Below are 14,925 nucleotides of genomic sequence, written 5' to 3'. Positions count from 1 at the left end.
GCTTGGATTTTCAACCCTAATTACTACCTTGTTTAAGGCCGGAGGAGTCACCTCAGATTCTCTTACCTTCGAGTCACTCAACTCAGCCACTAATTTGGCCTATATTAAGAAAAATTGCTGGAACCTGGATGAACCTTCGGTCACTTTTCCAGGGACCCAAAAATCCAGGGCTAGAAGATCTGAGGCCCCATCTACATTAGCTGCCCCTGCTCCCCCTACATTAGCTCCATCTACTTCTGCTGTTCCTTCACCATCAGCAGCTCCAGTTCTTCCAGGTCCCTCCACTCAGAGCTCAGAGCCATTCATGTCTATGCTACAGAGCCTGCATCAGGGCCAGCTCCTGATCATGCAGAGTTTGCAGGATATGGTCTAGTAGCGGCCAGTTATGAGCTTGGAGGAGTTTGTTCAGAAGGTGGCCTGGCCAGGAGTCCAACCTTCTCATTTGGGAGGGGGTAAGGCCTCTGCAGCATAGGAGCCTCAGCCAGACCAGGAGGATGATATTCTAGAGGCCTCAGAGCCAACTCCACTTGAGCCTTTCATTTTTGAGACTGATCCAGTAGCAGCTACCCCACAAGTGACACCAGAGCCTTCCACTATAGTATTGGACATGTCTTCTTCTCAGCCTGAGTCATCTGCACCAGTACCAGACTTGCCTCTTTCTCAAGATTCACCATCAGGCACTACTGCACTGGACCTGAATGAGCATGCCATGGACTCTGCACAGGATCATGATTTTTATTTCCATGCTTTTTAAACAGTTTTATTATTATCTCGTCTTTAGTACATTTTATAGTTTATATTTATGTTTATGTTTCAGCTTTTAAATTTTAGTTTATGGTTTTTATTTTGGTTGATAGCTTGTACAAAGCTTGATTGAACAACACATTTATATTATCTAGTGGTTGATACTTGATTTTGGAATTCAGTGTTTGTGATTGGTTTGAAGTGATCGATTGAGTGATTTTTGTGAAATGGAAGGCGTAAGTCATATGTTTTGAATGAGCATGTAGTCATTAGAAGAGAAAGAACATGGAATTAGGATCATGACTGAAAATGTTAGGTGGTTTGTCAGGTTGATTGTGACGGAATGCATTAGCCGCAACCCAGTGAGAGTCTGATCTTTAATTGTGAGAGTACGACTAACATTGAGTAATGATTTTTGCATGAATCTCTAAGTATGGAATGAATGCGTGAAATTGAAGATGATGAAGGCCATGTTTTGATTGAAGAGAGCCACTTAGCTAAAAAGCTTACTTTGTGTATGATTGATTTATCCCTTACACCCATTTTGAGCTGAAAGTATGATTATTTGATTGAACCTTGAGCCTGTACAGTTTATCTCCTTCTACCTTGTCTTAGGTTGTAGGAGAGCATCATTCATAAAAGTGAATTTTGGTTCAAAGCAAATTTGCTCAAATTTGGGGCAATTATGGGGTGAAAGCTTGTAATGGTAAGAAAAGAGCAACACACACAGTCATCTAATAAGCAGCAAGTATTTTAAAAAAAAAATTGTAAGTATAAAATAAAAGTGTGTGCTGCTATTTAAGAAAAAGAAAAGCTAAGTGCGGAAAGGCAAGTAATAGAGCTGTATAAAAAGAAAAAGGTTAATCTAAGGATGAATGCTTTCCTAGAACCTAAGCTTTTGCATCCTAGAAAAATCATGATTTGTTGCAGTCCAGCCTCATTACAAGCCTAGTAAAGTTTTTCGGATTCAGTTTGTGTGTTCTTTACTGTATGGCATGAGATGAATTGCAAAGATTGAGACTTGTGTTAGTTGTTGATTATTGAATAAACCTAAACACTTGTGTTTGAGTGAAACAGTAGCTGTGAGGCTTTGGGTAATGATCCTTCCTTGATATCTGTCGCTCTTACTAGCTTATTTCAGTTGTGTTCCTTAATAATCATGTTCACATCTTTGAAAAGCTACATGTCTTGTGAGAAGCTGTTGATTGAAGCATTGTATGCCATTCATTTCATGTGATTGAATTCTTTTGAGCAAAAACCTTGTGAATAACCACTATGATTTTGTCACTTGAGGATAAGTGAGCTGTTCGTTCTTTGCTTAAGGAGAAGCAATACTGTAAATTTGGGGGAGTTTGTTAGTCATCTTATACGACTAACTTTTGTATAGAAAACTTTAACAAAATGTATATATTTTCCCTAATTTATGGTTCTTTTTGTAGGATTGTAAACAAATTTTGCTTTGTTTTTATCTGTGCTCAGTAGAAGCCTTGTATATGGAATTAATGTCAATTTCTCTTCAATTTTAGGCAAAAAAGAGTTATTTTGAAGAAGTGCTAAAGTTGATGTCTTGCTAAGTGAGCTCAATGCGCTTAGCGAGTGTCATCCGCTAAGCGAGGCGTCAACGCGCTTAGCGGATAGGAGGAATCTGGAAAGGAATCTATCACGCAGGCACGCGCTCAGCGCGTCATCAGCTCACTCAATGAGTTGTTTGTCACCTTTCAGGCTTAGCGTGAGTTTGGCGCTAAGCCAAATCTCACTTACTCGCGCTTAGCGCGAGAATGGCACTAAGCGCGCCTTCGCGGATAGGAAGCCCTTTTTTAAGCTTGACTTGCGGAGAATGAAAGGGGGTATGAAGAGAGCACTGAATAGTCGTAAGAGCTTGAAGAGTGAAATACACAGAGGCAAAGAACAAAGCAAAGAAGCCAAGTTTTGATCTTTTAGGAAGATTTGTGAGTTTTTGAGTGATTGTGAGATTCCTAGAGGTGGAGGAGACATCCCCACTCCTTTGTAAGCAAGCAATTTCTCTTAATTCCTCTTCTTCAGTGTAAAAGGAGCTTCCTTGCAATGGAAGGCTAAATCCTCAGTTGGGGATTCTTGCTGAGTAATTGATGTAAACTCTTTCCCTATCTAATTAAGGTTGTTTTTATGTGTTTATTGTTTCTATCAGTACTTTATTATTGCATGCTTGTGGCTTAATCACCCATATGTGTGTACTGTTAGGGGCTTTAGCATTGAAAGATGTATTGTCTCTTTAGAACTTGATAGAGCAGGATTAGGTTACCGTTTGTGTAGACACGGAGTGCGGTAATTTAGTTTTTATTATGTTGTATCCCAATCCAACACAAACTCCTCTTTGTTCTTGTTGAATATCCATTTATCCAATGAACCACTAGCCATGTACTCATAAGCAAGAAGTCTATGTATCATAGAAGTTTGTCTTCAAGATGCAAGTTTGCCATTACATGGGATGATCCACTTTGTCTAATAGGTTCCTCATTCAAATTTGTAACTTTTTTTCCTTCGTGCACAATAGCATGTTCTAGTCCTAGTCCAGAAGCTATGCCTTTCACTGCAACTGCTTGATCAACATTCAAATTTGGCATTACTTGGAGATGGTTATAACTTGATCAACATCTTTGTTGATGTTAACAACCTTCATAGACTCTCCCACTGCAACTAACGCTTATATTAATTGTCTAAAAGTGTGGAAATACCTGGATTTTTTTATCAGCAAAGATAATTTATATATATATATCCAAGTACCAGAGGTACAATGATTACATAGAGGTAAATTTCTAGTCCATTGGTTTCGAAATCAGACTATAATCAATCTCGAAAGGAACCAAGAGCTGGGTACTAGCAGTATGAAATTGCTTCCAATGACCTATGACTACTACCCTCATCTAATAAACAAAAGCTGATCTAAGATTAGATGACCAATGAATAGGATGTAAAAATTATAGCCTGCATGCAGCCCACAGATTCACAACAAACTAGAGTAAATTGTACCAACCTATATTTAGAAATTCAGCAGATATAAATTATGCAGAATGAAAACAAAAGGCTAGGATAACAACTTCTAATACACCCTTGCTTCCACGGTATAATCTCAAGGTTGCAATTATTTCTATACCTGTTTCACTTAGAATGACATCTATATGGGAATGCAGCAAATTGGTCATCCGTACAGTAGGAAGAAGATACATTTGTTTATGCTCTAGCACTGAAATTGGTTAACTCGAACACCACACAAGCCTACCTACCTTACCGAGAATTTGAACCATGCAACCATAGTGTTCTTCCTCTGCTTCAATCCCACGAATCATTTCCATTGATTCAAATATTTCACCACCCAGATCGACCAACCCTCCATGGCTGCAACCATTCAAAACCCCAACAAATGTTATACCATTTCGCCTAACCCTCTCCTTAAGCATTTCACTAAACAACACAACTGCTTCAATGCTCTTCCTATGCAAAGCCAATCCTCCAATCATGGAATTATAAGTAGACACAGCTTTGACCCTCACCCCATCAAACAATGCTTGTGCCTCATCAATGTCAGCACACCTTGAATACATAATAGCCATTGTCCAACACACTGTATCCCGAGTTCCCATCTCATTGATGTTAGTCGTCTTATACAACTAACTTTTGTATAGAAAACATTTTCCAAAACTTGTATAATTCCCCAATTTATGGTTATTTTGTAGTAATTTTTGTAAATAAATTTTGTTTTATGGATAAAGTTGTCTCTAGAATATGTCCATTGGATTTAATGATGAAATATGTGCAATTTTAGGTGAAAAAGAGGCTAAGTCATGAAGTGCCAAAAGTGACAGTTGAGCTTAGCTCATCAGTGGGCTAAGCGCGCATCCACCACTAAGCGAAGCTTCAACATGCTTAGCACGACAGAAGAATCTAGCAGGGCATCAATATGAAGGCCGCGCGTTAAGCGCGAGATCAATGCGCTAAGCGTAGCAGTTGTCTTCAATCAGGCTCAGCGCATGACTGGCGCTAAGCTCAAATCCACTAACTCGCGTCGAGCCCGGGGGTGGCACTAAGCACAACGTCGCGAATTCAGAGTCTATTTAAAGCCTTTCTTGTGCAGAATTAAGGTACAACAACAGGAAGAACTTGAAGAAGGGCCAGGGCACAAAATTCCATAGCACACCACAGTGCCTATTTTGGGAAAAGAGCTCTGGAGGCAGCAAAAGGAGTAGTTTTTGCAGAGATACCTAGGTTTTGTAAGGCTATTATTGTTAGGGTTTCTTCTGTAATGGCTGGCTAAACACCCTAGTTGGAGATTTCTAATGAACAACTGATGTAAATACTTAATATCTAATTGATTATGTTTTCTGTGTTCAATGCTTCCTTCAATGCTTAATGTTTGCATGCTTTTGGTCTGATCATCCATTTGTGTGCATAGTTAGGTGATTTTAGCATTGGGAAATGTACTGTTGCCTTAGAACTTGATTGAAGCAGGATCGAAACTTAGTCTTACAAGAGGGATCTGCAGATTAAGTTTTGGTTTTAATTATGTTGTTACAATAATGTTGTTTAGTCTAGGTCTAGTCTTACAACAGCATGATTGATTAGAGAAATATATTTATATGCATCAGCTTGTTTATCAGAAAGACCCAACATTTCTACCTACTGTTATCACTTTTACTTACTTTGCATTTTATAGTTTTTAGCATAAAAGTTTAGTTTAAATTTTGTTTGAAATTATCAATCATACATGTTCTCTCAACAGTGCTTCATTTCTGAACTTAACTCAGGCTAACATTAGTTGCCTGTGTTCGATACTCGGATTCATCCGTTTTAATTTTTAAATACTTGACGATCCGGTGCGCTTTTCGACAAACTAGATTTCCCTTGAATATATTCGTACGAAGAAAAAGTGGAACAAAAAGTAACCGCAGGGGAAATCCAACAACACTTCCCATGATAAAATCAAACACTGGCACACAACTCCAACTTCAATCTGTTTGAATTTGAGTAACTATAATTAGGTAACCAATAAAGAGGAGTCCAACCAAATGTAGCTACACCAAGTCCAGCATAGTTGTCTATAATCCAGGATAATGATATCAACATATATATAATGTAGGATAGCTGTCTATAATGATGTACAAGCTTTGTTAAACCAAAAGTTACTGCCATGGACAACTACCCCCTATATATATGCATTATTATGTATATGCTAATATGCACAAAGGCATTAGTGTATCCTCACCCCAAAACCTTAAGGACTGAAAATCATGACAAATACAACTTTGATGCTTAATTTTGCAATCAATTTTGATGCTTAATTTTGTTAATTTAGATTTTGTATGTTGTTGTATGTCATTAATGTACTTTGCTTTAGATACAACTTTTGTTCATAATGAGTGAACCTTAGATTCCTGTTTGAGACTGAATGCAATGATTCTTGTGGACAATTTGAATTAATCATTGTATTCAATCTTGAATTGTCCGTTTGGACAGTTTGGGGAGACTCATATTTTTATGGTAGATTCATGCGTTAAGGTTAACAATATTTTGTTGAATTTGATGAAATTTTGGTACAATGCATTTCTAGTTGTTCTCTGAGTGCATACTTGATTATCGAAAAATTAATTTCACTGATTTCATGTCGTGTACTTGGAGACCAATGCGAAATGCTGCCAAAATTTTGTCGGATTTAACAAATTAGAATTAACCCTGACGTATGAAGCTACTATAAAAAATGGTCTTCCTGAATGGGATAGGGCCACACCTATAATAAAAAAGTGATATTTTCATGCATCGAATAACTTTGTGAGTATCATGAAGTTATTACTTAGATGGATCGAAGTTGGATGAATGAAAGTCATATTAGCCCAGAATATGAGGAAGGCGTGGAGCAGTTCTTGCAATTTGCTTCAGAAAGAGGTCGACCAGATAAAGATGGAAAATATTATTGTCCTTGCATCAATTGTTTGAACGGAAGATGACAAATACTGGACGACATACGGGAGCATCTATTGTGTGATGGGATTAAGAAGAATTACACGACGTGGATATGACATGGTGAATTGACAGACATGCAGAGTGGGTCCTAATCTGAACCATTTGATGTAGAAATGGGAGATCACTTGGAGGATATGATTCGTGACCTTGGACAAGAGTCTTTTCAGCAAGCACATGCCCTTATGTATGAAGGATTGCAGAGTGACTCAAAGAAGCCTTTGTATACGGGGTGCAAGAATTCCTTGACGCTGTTGTTAGCGGTGTTAAGTCTGGTTAATGTCAAGGCCAGATATGGGTGGAGTGACAAAATCTTTACTTCATTGCTCCAAGTAGTGCACGAGCTGCTTCCAAAGGAAAACACGTTGCCTAAAAGTTACTATCAGGCCAAGAAGATACTGTGTCCGATGGGTATGGAGTATCAGAAGATTCATGCTTGCCCGAATGATTGCATACTGTACAGGCATGAATTCGAAGAAATGTCTAAATGCCCTAGGTGTGGGGCGTCACGGTACAAAGTGAAGGATGATGAGGACTGCAGTTCTGATGAAAACTCAAAGAAGGGTCCTCCAGCGAAGGTGTTGTGGTATCTTCCCATCATTCCAAGGTTTAAGCGTCTTTTTGCTAATGGAGATGACAAAAAAGACCTTACCTGGCATGCAAATGGGAGAAACTCTGATGGAATGGTCTGTCATCAGGATGATTGCTCGCTGATGTGCCACTATTTTCTCCTATTTCTTAACCTTTTTTGCACCATTTTAAATACTGATTAGTCTTAATTGTCAAATTTATTAGGCAGTTTTATTATTTGGGCCCATTCAGCAAATTTGATGTTTTTAATCTAATTTCAGGAATTAATGAAGCATTGGGCTTGAATCTAGAATTGGGCTTGGGCTTGAATCCAGCATTGGGCTTGGACTTGAAGAGGGCGAACTAATTTATTCTACAAAATTAGATCTTATCTTATCTTATCTTATCTAGATATTATTTATATTTGATCTCATCTAGATATTATTTCATCTAGATCTTATCTTATCTTATCTAGATTTGATTTGATTTTACTTATGGGCTTGGATTTAAAACAGATTTGTAAGCTTTGGGGCTGAAAAAAACTATATAACAACACCAAGGTTCTAGTTTAGCTCTCTCTCCTCTCTCTTTTCTATTTTTCGTTTTCAGTTTTAGTCTCTCTTCTCTTTCTCTTTTATTTTCATTTTTTTTACAATTCCAGTTCAGACTTTTAGTTTTATCAATAAAATTTCGTTCTCTATTTGATTAATGGAAGTCTAAGTCCACAACGTTGTTTTCTCTTGAGGATCAAGCGCAGTTCTCTTTGAGGTTCTATTATTACTGTTAAATTCTGTTCAGCTTTTCCTCTTCACTAATTACTCTGAATTTGTTGCTATTAATTCATGCATGCTTAGTGCTTGATTAATTGTCTCTGCGCTTAATTTACGTTCATGCTTAATGATCATTTATGAGTAATTGGTGTGTGTGATGCTTAATCACATAATGAATGCTCTATGTTAAATTTCGCTTAGTAATTTAATTTAGGGTTGGATTAAGTGGTTGAACTAATAAAGGATAAATTCTCGCAACCTATTTTAATTCTGATAATTTCTAATTCAATTTTACTTGCTGTTTAATTTACAAAAGCAAACAACCCCCCCCTATTTGTTAGTATTTCCTACTATCTCTGTTATGAACATTTGGTGTATCATTGCTCATTGGGAAACGACCTAGGATCACTTCCTAGTTACTACATTTTAATATTTATTTGATTCGGGTACGGCCTTGATCAAATTTGGCACCGTTGTCGGGGAGCAGTGTCCAAAGGTTCATAATAGCTAGTGTTGTGTTAGTGTTTAATTCTTTCGTGTTTTATGTTTAATTGTTAGTGTTGTGTTAGTGTGTGTGTTAGTTCTGTTTAGTGTCTTGGTATTTTGTTTAGTGTGTGTTCTGTTAAGCGCGTCCCCTGTTTCAGTTTTGGGTGTTTTGCTGCGAATAGTGTTTTACGACGGATTTAGCGACCACTTTTGCTGAATTATTAAGCTAGAGAGACCAAGAATGAGGTACTTACTTGTTGGGGACGATCAACAATGCAAAACGGGGTGGGAAACGCAAAAGAATGGTGTCCTAGGAGTGAAGGATGGCCAATCTCGTGGGTGATGGCGCTCTTGAGTGAAAGGGAGAAGTTTTGGGTGAAGAAACTCACCCCCCCCTTTTTAACTAATTCTTGCAGGGGATGCTCGCCCAGGCGAGCTAACCCTGTGCTTTTTTTTAGAAGAAATTGTGTGTTCTCTACGGGTCAGCGCTCATTTGCTCGAAATCCATAGGATAAGTTAGGCATATAAAGAAGACAGAAGCTTTAAAGGATACCTGGTTGTCTCCTAGCAGGGCCTCCTCAACGTGCGGAGCCAGTCGCGGGATGATGATCTGCTGACCACCAACCTAATGCTTGCTCATACTCGTCCCTGAGCATCTGAAAGTGGGAAATGGCATTTATGCAGTGAAAATATAGCCACGCTACCACTTACCTTGGTTCATCCCTATCTAGGATTTGACATTGTATTGACCACCTCTCGAAATGATCATGTCCCTGTCTGCGAATTCACAAGGTACAAAATGCATGTGCATGCGTATGCATGAGTAGTTTCGAACGCAATAATTCTTTAGCAAAAACCCATTGGGTTCAGTTTTAAATAAGCGCTTAGGGCATCCCTATGGGTCAAGCGAAAAGGCTCGGATCATTTAAAAAGAATATGCATCCTTAAAGGCACAAAACGAGGGTCGAAACAACGAATCATCAATCTCGCGCTCTTTAAATGATTGCGACGACAATTTACAGAGGACATGAATCTCTGGGGGAAGCCAACAAAAAATTAAACATGCAATGACTCTCATAATTGCCCCAAGTCTTAAGCATAGTATCGCTTGATGACATCGGCGTTTACAGGTGAAGGTAGTTCCTTGTCATCCTTGTTAGTGAGCACAACGGCCCCCCTGGAGAAAGCCTTTTTTACCACAAAGGGCCCTTCGTAGTTCGGGGACCACTTTCCCCTATTGTCTCTCAGGGCTTGGGAGACTTTCTTCAGCACCAGGTCCTCTTCGCTGAACCTGCACGAGCGTACCTTCTTGTCGAAAGCATTCTTCACCCGTCTCTGGTACAAACACCCGTGGCTCATAGCGGTCAGACGCTTGCCTTTTATGAGATTGAGCTGATCGAAACGCGCTTGGGCCTACTCCGACTCCTTTAATCTGGACTCTGCCAAGATTCTTAATGACGAGATCTCCACCTCAAATGGCAGAACGACCTCCATTCCCTATACCAATGAAAATGGCGTTTCCCCGGTCGAAGTGCGCACCGAAGTTTGGTAACCATGTAGCGCGAAAGGGAGCATCTCGTGCCAGTCCTTGTATGACACGGTCATCTTCTGAATAATCTTCTTGATATTCTTGTTGGTTGCCTCTACCGCTCCGTTCATCTTGGGCCTATAGGGTGTGGAATTGTGGTGTTGGATCTTTAATTCCTCACACATTTCCTCCATCATTTTATTATTCAAATTGGTGTCGTTGTCTGTGATAATCTTCCTTGGCAAACCATACCGGCAGATTATCTCCCTCTTGATGAACCTAACCACCACACTCCTTGTGACACTAGCGTATGAGGCAGCTTCGACTAACTTGGTGAAGTAATCGATTGCCACCAAGATGAAACGATTTCCGTTTGCAGCCTTGGGCTCTATGGCCCCAATCACATCTATCCCCCACATGGAAAAGGGCCACAGAGCGGCCAATACATTCAATGGCAGGGGTGGAGCATTGACATTGTCCGCAAATGTCTGGCATTTGTGACACTTCCTTACATGGAGGCAACAGTCGCTTTCCATGGTGAGCCAATAATAGCCCGCCCTCAGGATCTTCCTAGTCATGGCGTGCCCGTTAGCATGCGTACCGAAAGAGCCCTCATGGACCTCCTCCAGCATGCGTCCAGCTTCCTTAGAGTTCACGCATTAGAGCAACACCATGTCTTGGTTTCTCTTGTATAGTATGCCTCCGCTTAAAAAGAAAACGTCCGCCAACCTCCTTAACGTCCTCTTGTCGTTGTCGGAAGCTTCTGGTGGGTACTCTTTGCTTTCAACGTATCGCTTGATGTCGAAATACCAAGGTTTACCATCCCGCTCCTCCTCTACCAAACAGCAATATGCGGGCCTGCCGCGACACCTGAACACAATGTATGGCAGGTCTCCGTGCGGTGTCAGCTGGAACATGGACGTTAAAGTGGTGAGCGCACCGACCATTTGGTTTTCCTCTCGGGGAACGTGATGGAAAGAGATCTCATCAAAGAACTTAGCCAGATCCTTGATGTAGATCTGGTAGGGTATTAGCTTGTGATCCCTAGTTTCCCACTCTCCTCTTAGCTGGTGAATCACTAGCGCCGAGTCTCCATACACCTTGAGCAGTTTGACGTTGAAGTCAATTGCTGCCTGGACACCCAGGGCACATGCTTCGTATTCAACCATGTTATTAGTGCAGTCAAAACCAAGTTTAGCTGTGAAAGGTATGCATTGATTGTCTAGAGAGACCAATGCCGCCCCAACGCCATGGCCCAGAATGTTAGATGCTCCATCGAACCACACGATCCACTTGTCCCTGTCCTTTTTTAGCTTCTCTTCAAATAAGGCCATAATGTCCTCATCTGGGAACTCGGGATGCATGGGTTGATAATCATTGAGAGGCTGCTGAGCCAAATAGTCCGCCAAGGCGTTTCCCTTTATCGCTTTTTGGGTTACGTAGACTATGTCGATCTCGGATAGCAAAACCTGCCACTGAGCGATCCGCCCTGTGAGAGCAGGCTTCTCAAAGATGTACTTGACCAGGTCCATCATGGATACCATCCAGGTGGTATGGCTTAGCATGTACTGTCTTAGTCGATGGGACACCCATACCAAAGCGCAACATGTCCTTTCCACCAGGGAGTAGTTCATCTCACGGGCCGTGAACTTCTTACTTAAGTAGTAGACGACTCGCTCTCTTTTTCCCAACTCATCATGCTGCCCCAGCATGCACCCCACCGACGGCATAAGTACGGGAGGGTTCATGGGGCGCTGTTTGATCTTTCCAAACGCCTCTTGACAGTCCTCGTCCCAGTGGACGGACTGGTTCTTGTGTAAGAGTTTGAACAGCGGCTCACAGGTAGTTGTGAGCTGCGATATGAATCTGGCAATGTAGTTTAAGTGCCCTAGGAAACCTCAGACCTGCTTCTCAGTGCGCGGTTCTGGCATCTCGAGGATGGCTTATACCTTTTCGGGGTCCACCTCTATTCCTTTCTGACATACGATGAAACCCAGCAATTTTCCTGACTTGACACCGAAGGTGCACTTAACGAGGTTCAACCTCAATTGATACTTCCTAAGCCTCTCGAATAACCTCCGCAAGTTGACGAGGTGTTCCTCCTTAGTTTTAGACTTGGCGATCATGTCGTCTACATAGACTTCGATCTCTTGGTGCATCATGTTGTGGAACAAAGCCACCATAGCCCGTTGATAGGTTGCCCCAACATTCTTGATCCCAAAGGACAACACCTTATAGCAGAACGTTCCCCATAGGATGACGAACATGGTCTTTTCCATATCCTCTGGCACCATCTTTATATGATTGTAGCCAGAGAAACTGTCCATGAAGGAAAACAAAGTGAAATTGGCCGTGTTATCTACGAGGACAACGATGTGCGACAGAGGGAAATTGTCTTTGGGACTGGCTCGATTCAGGTCCCGAAAATCCACACACATTCGTACCTTCCCATCCTTCTTAGAGACCGGCACAATGTTGGCCACCCACTCAGGGTATCGAGCTACCGCCAAGAAACCAGTGTCAAACTGCTTTTTCACCTCCTCCTTTATCTTTAGTGACATTTCGGGTTTCCTTCTCCTTAGCTTTTGTTTCACTGGAGAATAACCAGAGTTCAAAGGTAACCTGTGCTGCTCAATGTCGTGGCTTAAACCAGGCATGTCTTGGTACGACCAGGCAAAGATGTCTTGGTAGTCCCTCAGCAGGGCCACTAATTCCTCACGGATGGGGGTGATCATACCCGTGCCTACATTTACTTCCTTCTTTTCTTTGTCGGTACCTAAGTCTACGAGCTTGACCTCTTCTTGATGCGAGCTCATCTCTCGATCCTCCTGAGCAATTATCCCTTCTAGCTCTGGGGGAAGTCCTACATCTTTGTCTTCTTCATCCTCCGTCTGACTCGCTTCTTGCTCGAAATCGACGGTCGGGTCCCGGGTATTAGTACCTTCTGGGACTCGTCGTCGGATCTGTATCGTTTAAGCGTAACAAGGAAATAAACATGCAAATGAATGAGAATGGGTGGAGGCACAAGAACAGATGAAGAAAGATCTTTATATTATAACTTCAAGAACAAAATACATAATGCCTTAACAAAAGGAAACCCTAAAGTCTAGGCCCGACCGTATAGTTTAAAGCTAAAAAGGTTACATTATGCTTGTTGTGTAAACCTCCGGGCATTCCTCCACCCGCCAATTCCCTAGTTGGAAGCCGAGAGGGCATGGCTGTACCAAATTCGACCTCCTCGGGGAGTTCTCATTGCATATCGCGGTGACTTGTCCTTCGCATCTTAAACCCACACTCACAAAGCTTCTACTGATGTGGCACGGTGGAACCTCTTTGGCTTGTTGTACCGACCGCAGGCCTTGGCCTTTGTTCTTCCTTTCTGAGATGCTTTTCCTTATGTCATGTCATACCCTAATTTCATTTAGGTGTACTTGCAGTCGGTCCTTGAACCTTGTTTGCTCCCTTTGGAACCCTTGAAACAAGCATCATTGCATAATCCATAAAGTTTCACAACATTTAGGAAGGAAAAAAGGCATCGTTGGGTAATCTTTAAAGTTTCACAATATTTCAGAAGGAAAAACAAGCATCGTTGTGTAATCCGTAAAGTTTCGCAACATTCCGGAAGGAAAAAAGGCATTGTTGCGTAATCTGTAAAGTTCAGCAACGTTTCGAAAAGAAATCAATAAAAAACACCAAGAGGGGTGTACTTAGTGAAAAACAGGTGCAAATAGAAACCAAGCCTACTTGGGCCTTCCTAAGTGTTCCAAAAGAAGGTGATGCCTTCTGTTGGAAGCAACCCAGCTCGCCTGGGCGAGCTGGGCGGCAACCACCTCCCTCTTTTCTCCTATAAATAGGGGAAGGATGGGCAGAGCAAATGGGTTCAGCCCTTTTGGTATTGAGAAATCTCTCGAAATTAGTGAGAAAAATTGTTTCCGTGAAAAAAATTCAAGTTGAGGTGCTTCCGTAACGCTTTTGAGATGTTTCCGTAAGCGATTTCGTGGAGATTCTTCACCGTTCTTCATCTTCCTCGTTCGTTCTTCGTCGTTCTTCGGCCTTCAACCGGTAAGTTCCCGAAATTGAATCTTTCAATTCATTCTATGCACCCTTAGTGGTCCCTACTTGTTTTGTGTACTTTTGTTTTTGTTACGTTTATTTTCCATACCCCCTTTTAACGAGCTTTTAACCGTTTATTTAAGCTTTTTCTCACCTAATAAATGATAAAGATGAATTTTAACCGATCATTTGTGTTGCAACATCGTTTAATCACCATTAAAGCAAAATCTAACCAACCGTTCACACTGTAACCACGGTTAAACAAAAAAAAAGGCAAAATAATAATAATAATATAATCAAAATATCTTTGAATAAAATACAAAAATTAATTGGACGTTTTTTTTTCTTTGAAATTTTCCTTGAATGAATTGACTAATAACCAAAGTGAAACTAAGGCTAAAATCAACTCACAAATCAAGCTTTGTCCATAAAAATCACTAAAAATCGTTTTAAGGTCCAACGCCTTAAACGGTTCTCTTTGCTTTTATCGGTTAACATGGACCTTTCAAAAGCATAAAACCAACATGTAACTTTATTGCTTTGGCAAGAACTACGTAGGTTTGATTTCCTCATCGCAATTGAGGATACGTAGGAGAAAAGCCCCGCTTTTGTCGACCACCCTAAGAGATCGTTAATGGTCCAACACCTTAACGTTCCTTTCCTTTCAAAAACCAAGAGATCATTAATGGTCCAACGCCTTAACGTTTTTCTCCTTTCAAAACCAAGAGATCGTTAATGGTCCAACGCCTTAACGTTTCTCTCCTTTCAAAAAAATCAAAAGAT

Source organism: Glycine max, chromosome 5, assembly GCF_000004515.6.
Source record: "Glycine max cultivar Williams 82 chromosome 5, Glycine_max_v4.0, whole genome shotgun sequence".
Lineage (NCBI taxonomy): Eukaryota > Viridiplantae > Streptophyta > Magnoliopsida > Fabales > Fabaceae > Glycine > Glycine max.
This window is presented reverse-complemented; position numbering follows the sequence as displayed.